This window comes from Felis catus, chromosome F2 (genome assembly GCF_018350175.1).
Source record: "Felis catus isolate Fca126 chromosome F2, F.catus_Fca126_mat1.0, whole genome shotgun sequence".
In the NCBI taxonomy this organism is placed as follows: domain Eukaryota; kingdom Metazoa; phylum Chordata; class Mammalia; order Carnivora; family Felidae; genus Felis; species Felis catus.
Genome location: NC_058385.1, coordinates 49,051,462 through 49,065,134, shown reverse-complemented (window position 1 = coordinate 49,065,134; position 13,673 = coordinate 49,051,462). Strand labels below are relative to the sequence as shown.

The window sequence follows — 13,673 nt, the reverse complement described above, 5'->3', positions numbered from 1 at the left end:
TGGACACCCGAGTTTCCATCCTGTAATAGGCCGGAGCCCCTACCCCGAGCCCGACACGGGGCGGGCCGAGAGCCGAGCCCGCCCCCTCCGGCGCCGCCGCTCGGCCCGCCCGGACCCTCGCGGAGAAGCCGCCTGCCGAGTCCGGGCCGGTGGCGGTGTTCTGGCGGCCACAGGTGGAAGCTTGGAGGGCGGGAGTGGAGACGGCACCGCCTAAGTGACCCCTGAGAGGCAAGTGCCCTAACCTGGGTCCACGAACCACCTTCAGGGGTTGTCAAACTGGCACTGCGGGGAAGCTCTTTTTAGGAGGTGACATTGGGAGGCGCGGAACCATAGGTATCATCAGGTTCGCCCAGGGGCCCATGACCCAAATGACTAAGATTCAGTGTTTCAGAGCCGCCTGGTTGGGCTCAGTGGGTTAAGCTAGCCAACTCTTGATCTCCCCTCAGGCCATGATCTCAGAGTTGGGATCCAGGGGGCCTGGGGCTCGGCGCTGAGAGCTGGGAGCCTGCTGGGGATTCTCTCTCCACCTCTTTCCCTGCCCCTCCCGCCCCTCAAAATAAACAAATAAACATTTAAAAAAACCCAAGATGTTTCAGAAACAACAACAACAACAAAAAAAACACTCTTAAATGCAGAGAACTCGTGGTTGCCAAAGGGGAGGTGGGTGCGGGGATCTGTGAAGTAGGTAAAGGGGATTAAGAGATACCAACCTCCAGTTATAAAATAAGTCACAAAGGTGAAAAGGAACAGCATAGGGAATATAGTCAACAACGTAATAGCGTTGTATGGGGACAGGTGGTGATTACACTTATTGCGGTGGGCACTGAGTAATGTATAGAATTTTTGAATCAATATGCTGTACACCTGAAACTAATATAACCTTGTTTGTCATTATACTTCAGCAGACATTTTTTTAAATATAAAAAATTTAAAAAGAACTGATGTTTCATAAGTGCTAACACTCACTAAGCCCCAGGAACCACGCGAAGTCTTTTACACATACTCTGTGTCCTCTGGACAATCCTAGGGGGGTTGATACCTCCTCTATTTGCACCATTCACAGATGAGGACACTGAGGTTCAGGGAGGGTGAGTTACATGCAGTGGTAGAAATTCACTACTGAGTGATCATTCTTGACCTCTGACTGATACTATCTTTTTCTAACCCCGTCTGTCCTCCTCTGTCCATTCTGGAAGAAAGCATCCCCAGGGGACCCAGGCCACCCACCAGGTAGGGTCCTTTATACGCCACTGGCTGGAATCCAGCAGGACAGTTTTGCCACACCTGTAACAAGGTGGAGATTATTCATAGAATGGCAATGCTGCGGAGGCGAAATTCAACTCAGCAAGGTCTCTTTAGAGACCCAGGCAGTTTCCTGGAAGTTATAGTGGACTCAGCTGATGGATATTAGAGAGAAGGAACCGTGTGGCAAGGGAGCAAGTCAGGGCATTTGGAGGAATGCTCACTGGTGGGCCAGTATCTAACTACAAGTAAGTTTCATTCCTGTTTGTCAGAAAGCGGCAAAAATCCAAATGGGTTCTGAAGCTAGGACTTGCTACATAATTTGCAGGGTCAGTGCAAAAGGAAAATGCAGGGTCCTTTGATGAAAAAAAAATTAAGAATTTCAAGACAGTGTTAACAGAACTGGAAACCAAGCGTGGGATTCTTTTAAGCAAAGCTACACAGATCGCTCACCCATGAAACAGCCCTGTGTGAAGCTGAACAAGGTCCCAGCTGGTGCCTTTCTGTGGCCAAACCACCGTGGTGGTAGCAGTCTACAGGCTGGAGAGGAGGGGAGGGCGCCGCCAGAGTCTGGCTTCTAGCCAATGGCAACTCCTGCTGCTGCTACCACCCAGGGACTTCAAATGGCCCCTCTCTCTGTAAATTTTGGGTCCAGACTCAGGTTTCAGCAAACAGCTAATCCTCTATTAACAGCCATGCTTTTTTTTCAGGTGTACAGCATAATGATTCGACAACTCTATATGTTATGCTGTGCTCCATCTGTCACCTAACGTCCATGAATTTTTAAAGAATGTGTATTTATTTATTTTTCAGAGAGACAAAGCCTGCGTGGGGGAGGGGCAGGGAGAGGGAGACACAGAATCGGAAGCAGGCCCCAGGCTCTGAGCTGTCAGCCCAGAGTCCCACGCGGGGCTTGAACTCACAAACTGTGAGATCATGACCTGAGCCCATATCCGTGCATTTGTAAGCTACGTATTCGCATAACTAATCAAAGTACACTGTAAGATGAGTAAACCAGATATCATCATATTTCAAAGATAATCTATAATAATCTATAAGTGCCTTACACCATACAGAGAGATTTCACATATCCTGTGTCCTAAAATTATCACAAATCTATTCCCACTATGGGTTTGGTTAACTTCACTCTCTCTGTGCTTACTTTTATACCTGTGTTGGTTTGCAAAGTCATTTATCCTCCCACCTCTGGAATTTACTATCTCAGTCCAGTCGAGTTTTCTTGGTCCAAAACTTAGGTCTGTTCTACCGTTAGTTCCAATTAAAGAGTATGGATTAGTGCCTTGGGTGTTATTTCCAGAGTGACCTTTCTCACAGATTTCCAAATGTTCTGAGCATTTTCTGTGTAAATATTTTCCTTTTTTTTTTTCTAAAATACTTGGACTATTAATGCCTTTCTTGTCTGTTATAAAAACTACTTTGAGATTGGCATCTTTAAAACATTTAATCTTCAGCTTTGCGCAGTGGCAGTATCGTAGCCAATGAGGTTGATCCGAGGCGCGATTATTGCTAAAACATTTAATCTTCCCATTAGGCACATAGTATATCTTCCCAGTTTTCCAAATCCTCTTTTATGCATCAGTAAAATTTTATAATTTTCTTAATATGGCTATATGGCTATTATGGATTTGGCTGCTATCCCAATAGACTATACTAGTTTTCTATTACTGTGTAACAAATTACCACAAGCTCAGTGAAGTAACACAACACAAATTTATTACCTCCCACTTTTGTGGGTCAGGAATCCAGCTCGGATTCGTGTCGTACAAAGCTGAAGTTAAGGGATCAGCCAGGTGAGTCCTCATCAGGAAGCTTGACTAGGGAGAGATGCACTTCCAACCTTCCTCAGGTTGTTGGCAGAACTCATTTCCTTGTGGTTGTAGGCCTAAGACCCCTGCTTTTTTTTTGCTGTTTGTTATCTGGGGGCAGTTCTCAGTTACCAGAGGCCCCTCCCGTGTCTTTACCATGCGGTTCCTTCCAGAGGTCCTCCCTGGAACATTTTGAATCTGTGGCAGGAAGGAGGCAGTGCCTTTTAAGGTCTGATATGATTAAGGCAGGCCCATCCAGGGTAAGTCAAAGTCAACTGATTAGGGGACTTAATTACACCTGCAAAATCCCTTCTGCTGTATAATATAACATGATCGTGGGGGTGACATCCATCATCTTCAGCTTTGCTCATACTCAAGGGGAGGGGATTATATACCACAGGCAGAAATTTTCCGGGGTTGTCTTAGAAAGCTGTCTACACATGTGTCAATGGGCTGTGACTGGAAGCATTTGATTTTCATCACTTGTTTCCTTATAGCATGAAAAGTTATGTTTTATAACATAAGAAGATATGGCAGGTGGCAAGAAGATCAAAATGGTCAATAAAAGTATTCTAATCACACTAGTGGTAGGAGCCAGCCAACGGAATTCTGTATTTCCCTGGTAGGAAAGCAAATACAGAAGTCCTCAAGTTTTAAACTGTTAAGTGTTCACATATCTCTCAATCACCCTTCTTTGCCAAGTGCATCTTCCATGCATCACTTGATGAGGAACACTTCAAAGCGTCACGTAATCACGGCCTGCTGGTCAAAAATTCCTTTTCAGCAGCATCTCTTAACTCCGTAAACGGTATTCGTGCAATTGGTTGGTTCGTATCTGTTTTTATTATTTTCTAAAAAAAGAGCCGAAGGGAAAAGAAAGGCAGTGATGTAAATAAGAACTGATAAATTTAGTATGGCTGAAATAAATACAGACATAAGTGGACTGAAAGTACCATTTAAAAAAAAAGAATCGAGGGGACACTTACTGGAATTAATTTAGAAGAGTCTATGTGCCGGTCAAGGTCTAGTCAGAATAACATAAATCATGCTACATATTTCAAGCAGAGGAGACTTAATAGCTGCTATCAAAAGAAGCTGGAGGCTAAAGCTGTAGCTATCCTCTGTTTAGTGACTTACTAAGTACTTTCACCGGGTACTTATGGAGTGCTCTCTCTATATTGGCTATTATCATTTTTATTATAAAAGTTGGAGATCCCATATAAAATTAAAGGAGGCCATGATTCAACAGATGACACTTAGCCTATATGTCAGTTGTATCATTCAGCATCCAGTTAGGAGACAGAAACCATGCTGAGTATTTAAAATAAAAGGAATTTAGTGAAGGAAATTGACTACAAAGGCTAGAAGCTCAACAGGGGACAGTGAAGCAACCCAAAATTGGCCCTAGCCATAAACTACTGCCACCCTTAAGCTGGAGAGACACAAAGTGACCAGTCAAAGCCAGAATCATGTTGCATTTTTTTGTTTTTTAATGGTTTTTTTTTTTGTGTTTTGTTTTTTTTTTTTTTTTTGAGAGAGAGAGAGAGAGAGAGAGAGAGAATATGAGCGGGCAGAGAGAGAAGGAGACAGAGGATCTGAAGCAGGTTCTGCCCTGTCATAGTAGAGCCCCATATGGGGCTCAAACCCAAGAACCGTGAGATCATGACCTGAGTCGCAGTTGAACGCTCAACCGACTGAGCCACCCTGTGTCCCTGGAATCATGTTGGGTTTCTCCATTGGAAACTGGAACCTTGAGAGATGAAGTCACTGCCAGAGAAGGAAAATGAGCGTATCCTGGCTTTTCCCTTCTTGCCTCCTCCAATCTCTGATTGCTCAAACCCAGCCAGAGGCCCCCTGAACCGGGAGCCTGGGCAACAGCCTGCAGAAGTCAGCCTCATATAATAAAGAGTGGAGCCGGAGAAGCTTGAAGAATGATTTGAGGGCAAACAGCACCCATCAGTCCTGAAGGGAGTGCTGAATTCCCCCCTCCACTGGCTTATACTCACATGTGTACACACAGGCAGCTCTAAAATCCAACATCGCAGTGGCTTCTTCTGCAATCTGAAATGCCTAGATTACCAGACTGTTTGGATTGGTCTTAAACAGCTAATCTTTCCACATCCGGCGCTGATAAACATTAAGCATACAGCATGTTTAGCAGTTTATGAGTGATTGGAATTTCTGTAGTTCTAAGAGAAGAAAAGTTGATGGAAAATTATAGAATCTAAACTATTGATGAGAGAGAAACATTAAGTCTCTTGCCTGTGATTACGGTAAGTACATTCTTCATGCATTCTTTTTTATTTGTGTAAATTTATACAACTGGAAGCTGGGATGCTCTGCAGGGCTTGAGGGCGAGCGCTGGTGGTATGTGTTCAACCTGGAAGAGTTACAGTTCGTTTATTCTGAATCATAGCATGCGACACGCTTTCAACTTGGGTAGTCGTTCATTTCCTGCCGAATTTTCTTCCTTTTCTTAAGTTACCCGAAACTGTGCACTTTCTTCCCCTCTTCATTATGCCCTGTGTACAGAGGTTTTGAAATCAGCATCCTCTGAACAGACGCTGCATTGTAAGAATTCCTTAGAAAATGTTTCACGATGGAGATTTGTGTTTGAAAATGGTCAAGATTAAAGACATCACTGGGCAGTTCAGATGACTCTTTGCAGCCTGTGTGTCTCTTTCAAGGCACAAAGAGCCGCCTGTTTTATGATAAAAGAAAGCCAAAGTAAGCAGGATATTTGGAATTACATCTTAAAACATTTAGGTTTACAAAATGCATCCAGGTCTCCTGTTTCCCTCCACAGATCTCCACCCCCATCAGCTAAACCAAGGTTTCTGGTTATTTTTTTCCCCAGTTCCTCCTGACAGTTATGGATGAGATTGCTTTGTTGACATAAAGTCGGGTCATTGGAATGAAAATTGAAATGAGCCCATAATATTAATTCCTTCCCTCTCCTATCAGAGTTCTTAGTAAATGACCTAGCAAGCTGAATGCAGTTTCACCTGTCCCCAAACGGTCCAATAGAGAATGCTAAACAGTGATAACATGGGAATTGACTGGTGGCAGGAGGGAGAAGATCGAGAGGTTTGGATATAAATCAAGAAACGAATAACTGTCCAAAGAAAAAAACAGAGTTAATGGAATAATTCACTATTTATTTTTTTTAAATATTTTTAAATGTTTCTTTATTTTTGATAGACAGAGCGTGAGTGGGGGAGGGGCAGAGAGAGAGGGAGACACAGAATTTGAAGCATGTTCCAGGCTCTGAGCTGTCAGCGCAGAGCCAAACATGGGACTGGAACTCACGAACCATGAGATCATGACCTGATTCGAAGTCAGACACTTAAACGACTGAGCCACCCAAGCGCCCCAAAATTCACTATTTACTATGGCATAGAAGTTACCAGTTATACGATTTGCTAACCACCATGTAGAAAAGTATCATGGCAAGTTCTCTTCCCATGTTCCTTACCATGATGTGAAAATAACCCTTTGATGATATTATCAGATACTTTAGTGGTGTTATCAGTATTACAAAATTATCAGCATTATCAGAAACACCCCTTTTCCTTCTAACTCTTGGCTAAATTAGTGATTCCTATTTTTATGGGCTGTTGACCTCCTCGTAAATTTACGGATTCTACAGAAGACATGATTTGCTATTTATAGATGATCTAAAGGCAGAAGAGGTAGTCAAGCTGCCTGCACTAAAGCCAGATGGAAAAGATCTGTTTGGCATCAGTTTCTGAGGAAAAGATCTGACTGGATAGGTCTCAGGGGTGGGGGACAAGAGGGAAAACTGAATTAGCCCCTTGCTAAATGAAAACGAGATAATTATTATACAGAAGAAAGTCACCTGAAATTGAATGAGAGACAATAAAAATTCTCACATCCATTAAACAGATATAAACATCCACCGACCCCAACCATATAGAAATTTTCTCTTGGATCTTAAGTTCACCAGGTAATTGTCGCAGCATTGTAGTTGTATATGACTCCCACACCAGGGGTGATAAGAGAGATCTTGGAGCTTGATCCCCTCATGGTTTTATGGCAAAATCTCATCAGCTAACTGGAGTCCTTGCCATGGGCCCTGATTTTTTGTTATTGAGGTTATACTGACATAATAGAACATGAAATCACGGTCAGGTGTGCAACATAATGATCGGATACTTGCCTATATTGCAGAACCGTCACCACAATAAGCCTAGTTAATATCCACCACCACTCATAGTTACAACTTTTTTTCTCGTGATCACCACTTTTAAGGTCTACTCTCTCCAGAGCTTTCAAATATGCAGCACAGTATTATTAACTATAGTCATCGTGTGGTACATTACATCCCCAGGACTTATTTTATAACTGGGAATGTGTACCTTTTGAGCCCCTTCACCCAATTTTTAAGATGATTTCTCCTCTGGGCATGAGAAGAAATTTGCACCCACGTCCCCTTTCATGTAGGTAGAATTCCTCTAAGAGCCAGGTCACGTACTCCGCATCTGCTTGACAGGTCCCCAGGAGCTTCTGCTTCTTGGTCATCCGTTAGTGTCTGATGCATGTCAAGGTAGGGTTGGACTATTACAGCCTGGGGCTGTGTCCCAATCCCCATGCCTTGCCAGCCCATACTGGGCTCACTGACAAAGGCAAAGTCCTTTGGGGGTGCTCACTGACAAGGGCAAAGTCCTGCTTTCTGCTTTGAGGGTAGTCATATTTCTCTATACTTCACTACTGAACACCCAGGCAATCTTAGTGACACCGTAACCACAAGAAGAAATAAAGGCATTGACAGACATCAACGATCCTGCATGGTCAAGAACCCTGCTGGAGTGTGGTGTTCAGTCCCAGACAACACATTTTAAGAGGAACCTCGGCAAATACAGCACGGGATGCTTCTCAGCAGAGTGAGCTTGATGGGGAGGGAGCTCAGAAATCATCCCAGAGAGGCACAGTTGGAAAATCGGAGCAGGGTGGCAAGGAGGAGACAAGGGCTGTCTTGAAAGGGAGCCTTGATGTACTGTGCTCAGGAGGATGGTATAAACTTCTCTGAGATTTTCTGCAGCGTTCCAGGAAGTGCTGAGTGGAAGTGATCGTTGAGGGTGCTGTTTGCATCGTAATGATAGTCCAGTTGCCCCCTGGGGGTGAGCGGGCAGGAGCAGAGGCGGAATGTGCAGTAGTAGCTTTGTAAGGCCTCTACTTGAGGGGAGTTTGCATAGGCAGTTGGTTGATTCTAGAAGACAATGATTACTACATCCCAGAAATAGGATATAAATTGGCAATGTCTAAATCCCCAAAACTGCGCCTAATAGGTAGTGAGTGTCTCGGGACTGAAATTGGATACCAGCTCTTGAAACCGTCTTGGGGTGGGGCGCCTGGGTGGCTCAGTAGGTTGAGCATCGGACCTTGGCTCAGGTCATGATCTCACAGTGTGAGTTCGAGCCCCGCATCGGGCTCTGTGCTGACCGCTCAGAGCCTGGAGCCTGCTTCGATTCTGTGTCTCCCTCTCTCTCTGTCCCTCCCCCGCTCATGCTCTGCTCTCTCTCTGTTAAAAATAAACATTAAAAAAAAGAAAGAAACCGTCTTGGGGTGCAGCCAGTTTAAGAGTCACAAAGGTGTGGGGGGCAGGCCCCAAGCTTTATATAAAGCGGGGCTCAGAGACACCATTTTCCTCTCAACTGTATCTCAGGACTTTTAATTTTGAAGATACCCGCGCCCCCCCAGCCCCGCCTTGCCCGACAACTTGCCAACTCTCTCCTTCACTTTGGATTGACTCTGCCCCCTGAGTTAGCTCCATTATTCCTGGAAGTCATTCAGTCACTCATTTAATGTTTATGGAGCACCTACTATGAATTAGGACCCTGTGCTAGACCCTTGGAATGAAAAATAAGAAAAAGGCACAGTTTCAGTCCTCAAAGAGGTCTGAGTCTGGTGAGAAGGACAGCTTCCAAACATAAGAATGCAGAACAGGGTGATGAATGCCATGGGAGAGGTGAGTGCAGGTTGCCTGAAATGGGGAGGGGGAAGGGAAGAGGCGCTGCCATGGAAGGCTTCCTGGAGGAGACGACGTCTGGCTGTTTGAGAGAGTATGGCACGGAGAGTACTGAAAGGAAGAGCATTTGGTCAAGGTGACGGCCTGGGGACTGGCACAGAGGTAAGGAATAGCCCCCGATTCAGGGAACTACAGCCACGGGGTTGCCACAGCTTGTGGTGTCAGGCGGGGAGTGACCCGCCATGAGCTGGAGAGGCCGGCAGGGTTTAGAGCGAGCTCTGTATTCCTGGCAGAGGAGATCGGGCTTTGTTCTGTAGCTGGTGAGAAGCCTCAGATGCTTTGTAACCAGGACTGGCCTGGTTTTAGATTGTTTAGGCAGAACCTTGTGGCTGCACGTGGGGGCTGCACTTGAGGGAGCCGGACGGTAGGTGAAAGATCATTCAGGCCAGCAGCTCTCCGCGATGGCACCGCGTCCCGATTCGATGTGAGAACGAGCTCCGCGAGGGTCCACGAGACTGCCCAGGACCTGAAGCCTATTTTGTGTGTACCCCATGCAGGGATCCAGATTTGCACACACTGATAGCTGGGGTGGTGAGGAGGGGATGATGAAGATGAGAAAAATCTAGAAGATGCAAATCTAGAAGATCTAGTGATTCAGTGGTCCTAGCAGGTGCTGCGAGAGAGTGAGGAGGGATCTCCTCTCCTGCCAGGATTTCTAGTGACAGCTCATGGATTGGGATGCCCCCAGGGGAGTCATAAGCGCAGCCAAAGAAACAGTTTTCAGGGCGCACAGAGGAAAGGCCGTGTGAGCACACAGCGAGAAGGAGGCCATCTGCAAGCCAAGGAGAGATGCCTCAGAAGAACCCAGAGCTGCTGACGCCTCCGTCTCAGACTTTTATCCTTCGGGGCTGTGGAAGAAGAAATTTCTGTTGTTTAAGCCGCCCCGCCTCTGGTATCTTATTACAGTAGTCAAAGCAGACTAAGGCCCATAACCCAGCACCGGGGCCACGACCTCTCGACACTTGGCTTCAGGAGACTCAGCACGTGCTTCTCCTCACTTTGGAGAAATGGTGGCGGACCGATGTCCTAGAGCAGTGGCTCTCAAGCTTCAGCGAACGTGAGCATCACCTGAAACTCGTCAAAGCCCATTGCCGGCCCCGCCTCCACACCTTCTGAGTCAAGAAGTCTGGGGAGGGGCCCGAGAAGCTGCATTTCTACCAAGCTCTTAGGCTGCTTGGTCCGCTTTTAATTTTTATCAATTCATTTTCAAACAGCAATAATTAGCCCCACTATATGGTAGAACAAATAACATTTTGCTGAAAAATAGCTGTATTTTCTAAAACAAAAAGTTAACAAGGAGAGTGGCACCACGGTGCATCTTTGCAAATCTTTTTGCAGCTAGATTCTCATATTTGCTTCTGTACTCAATCTGTTGCCGTATCACGCATCATGTGGCCTCTGGAAAACTCTGCTGTGCACACGTGACAGAATGAGAGTGAAAAAGACAAATAACATCTTATTATTATGAAAATCATTTCAATGTCACACTTTCCCTGAAAGTGTCCCAAGCACACCCAAGGGTCTCTGGACCACGCTTGGAGAACAGATGATTTATGGGATGGGCAGAAGAAAAAAAGCCCCAAAGAAGAGGCCAGAGAAATAGGAGGAAATCCAAGGGAGGCCTTGTAACAGGAGAAGAACCTTGGTCTGTGCTCTGATCAGAATCCAGCCAGCTGGGTTGAATTCAGTCTCTCTGACCACACGCACACGGGTGAGCGTCCATGTGCCTTGGCAGTGGAGAAGTTAAAAGCACGGCAGAGAGCAAACATCTTTAGTAGAAGTTTCGAAGTTTCATCCTGTTCAAGCACACGTTGGGCTTCCAGATTCTTGGACTGTAAGGTCCTGCTCCTCAACCCAGGACTTTGGCACAACATCCTCCTGTGACGCTTTGGGGATCTCCTCGGCTATGGAGTTTGTTTAGTTTCTTGGAGCCCTAGTGCTGTTCTTTTCTTTCCTATGTGCTTGCCTTTAACCTTTGTCCACAGAATGCATTTCCTTCTCCCCAACCTCTATACCAATCTCGGCCTTCAGAACTGCTTAGCCAGCCCTTAGTTCTTCTGGTCTGCTATTTCCCTTACATTTATACTCTAAAGTATGGGACTTCATGGGAATATGCCTTTGACACTCACCTATAATTTTAAAGCCATCCGTGTCCAGTCCAAGAATAGGTGGCTTTTGGATTTCAGGACACACACTGGGCAATAAATAGTTCTTGAATGAATGAATGAATGAATGAATGAGTAAATAAGTAAGTAAATAAATAAATATTAGCATTCTTCCAGAGGCAGAGACATGAAATGACCCTGTGCTGTGTCCCCTTTTCAAGAATGAGAAAATTTTTTCCAGAGTCCTTCTGCCACATTTCCCTGCTGTCTCATTGGCCAGGATTGTTGCACATGCCTGTTGCCTAAAACAAATCACCTGGCAAGAGACATTGGGCTCACGAGGCTAGAAAAAGACTATGCCTTCCCTGAAGGACGTGGCTGCTTGGAGGACAGTGAGCAACATTTGGGTTCTATTAGCAAAGAAGAAGGGCCAGTGGCCCTGCTGACTATTCAGCAGACCGCTGAGAGTGTCGGCCAGAATACAGTCTCCCTCAGGGTGATAATCTTACCGTTTTCCCAATCTTGTCACCCACAGGAAAGCCCTTGGTTTGTTTATACAATCTACTGTCCTTGATTTCAGCTCTGGGGACCTTTTGGAAATGGGAGACCTCCAGGAAACGGGCTTAGGGTACAACACCCGGGGGGGAAAGTAAGCCTCTAAGTTCAAAGGATGTGTTGCAAATTTCCATTTACAGATATCAACCTAGGATACTACTCTCTTCTTGCACCGGTAGTTTTCCTAGTACGGAAAGGCTAATCAGAGAACCCAGCTCTGTTTTTCAGGGAAGTAGCCCCATCTCAGTGTGGTTTCAGTAGAATGTTCCTGAGAGGATCCATATTCATGAGTGTTTTATGCAAAGACCAAGGAGCTTACACAAATTTCTGGCTCACTCAGTGTCTTGCCTGTCATGTTTGCTTCCTGCCTCCCCAGGGATCTAATCTCCATGGAATGTGCTTTTTTTCCCCTCCTGGGGTGATCATTCACGGGGCCCTACTTACTGAGGAGCCTTGTGTAAATCTGGAAACTACCACAGAGAAGCCAGGTTTTCAGGTTAGTCATTTTGCCACAGGCATTTTGTTATCTCTTGATAATTTCGCAAATGAAATTTAGGCTCTCTCATGATGCTTGTATTCTCTGCTAGACTTGTTATAGTTTTAGGGTTCCTGAAGGATTGGTCTATCGGCAGAAGCCGAATTATTAGGCATTTGTTTCCAATCTGCTATCAATGACTGCTACCATACCTCTGCTATGATGATTGTTATTACACTTTAGCTCACTGGTTGGTTGTTTCCACACTGGTTTTTATTTCCACTGGTGTGGTATTTATTTCCACACTGAAGAAAAAAGTATGAATCCTTGTGGTAAATTTCTTCATTTACAGAGTTCTCCACCAATTTATTTATTTAAAGAAGAGTAAGATGATTATTCCTTTCCCTCTTCTATTCTGCCTGCTGTACTTAGTACACCAGTAAAAATAAGATGTGTATGCAGTTTATAACTTCACAGATTAATGGGTCTCAGTAAAATACCTCCCCAATTGGCTGTCACCTTTCGTAAAACAACATTTAAATATATGTATTTGGAAAATTTGACTTAAAATTTTTTTTTTAATTTTTTTTTACGTTTATTTATTTTTGAGACAGAGAGAGACAGAGCATGAACGGGGAAGGGTCAGAGAGAGAGGGAGACACAGAATCTGAAACAGGCTCCAGGCTCTGAGCAGTCAGCACAGAGCCCGACGCGGGGCTCGAACTCACGGACCGCAAGATCGTGACCTGAGCCGAAGTCGGACGCTCAACCGACTGAGCCACCCAGGCGCCCCGACGTAAAAATTTTTTTTAATATTTACTTTTGAGAGAGAGACCAAACACGAGCAGGGAAGGGGCATAGAGAGAGGGAGACCCAGAACCCGAAGCAGGCTCCAGGCTCTGAGCTGTCAGCACAGAGCCCAAGAGGGGGCTCGAACTCAAGAACCTTGAGATCATGACCTAAGCTGAAGTCGGATGCTTGAAGTCAGATGCTTAACTGACTGAGCCACCCAGGCTCCCCTAAAAAATGTTGAGTTTTGATTAGGTTAAAGATTTTCATTGGAAGTACCTAGAGAGCATACACACATTTAGTAATTAATTTGTTTTCACTGCCATATTTTTAGTTTCCCCAAAGATTGCCAAGATGCCAGGGACTGTATCTGACATTTCTTTGTAACTTCCACAATACTTAAAACAATGTGTTGGGCACATAACATAGTGATGTTAAATAACGCATATTGCATTGAACTGAAATTCTCAGCTTGCCTTCATATGAGTTTCAGAGAATAAATGGATAGAATCAGGTTGGGAAAAGGATCAATGTCTTTCAAATAGGTCACCAAAATGAAGTTAAAAATTTGGCTCTACAATTTTTGGCTCAGAAAACAAACAACCTGATTAAAAAATGGGCCACAGACCTGA

At 45.0% G+C, this 13,673-nt stretch overlaps 1 pseudogene; it reads left to right on the top strand.

Annotated features, from left to right (window-relative positions):
- Nucleotides 1–2,712: 2,712 nt before the first annotated feature.
- LOC111558623 lies at nucleotides 2,713–2,867 on the top strand (annotated as a pseudogene).
- Nucleotides 2,868–13,673: the final 10,806 nt, after the last annotated feature.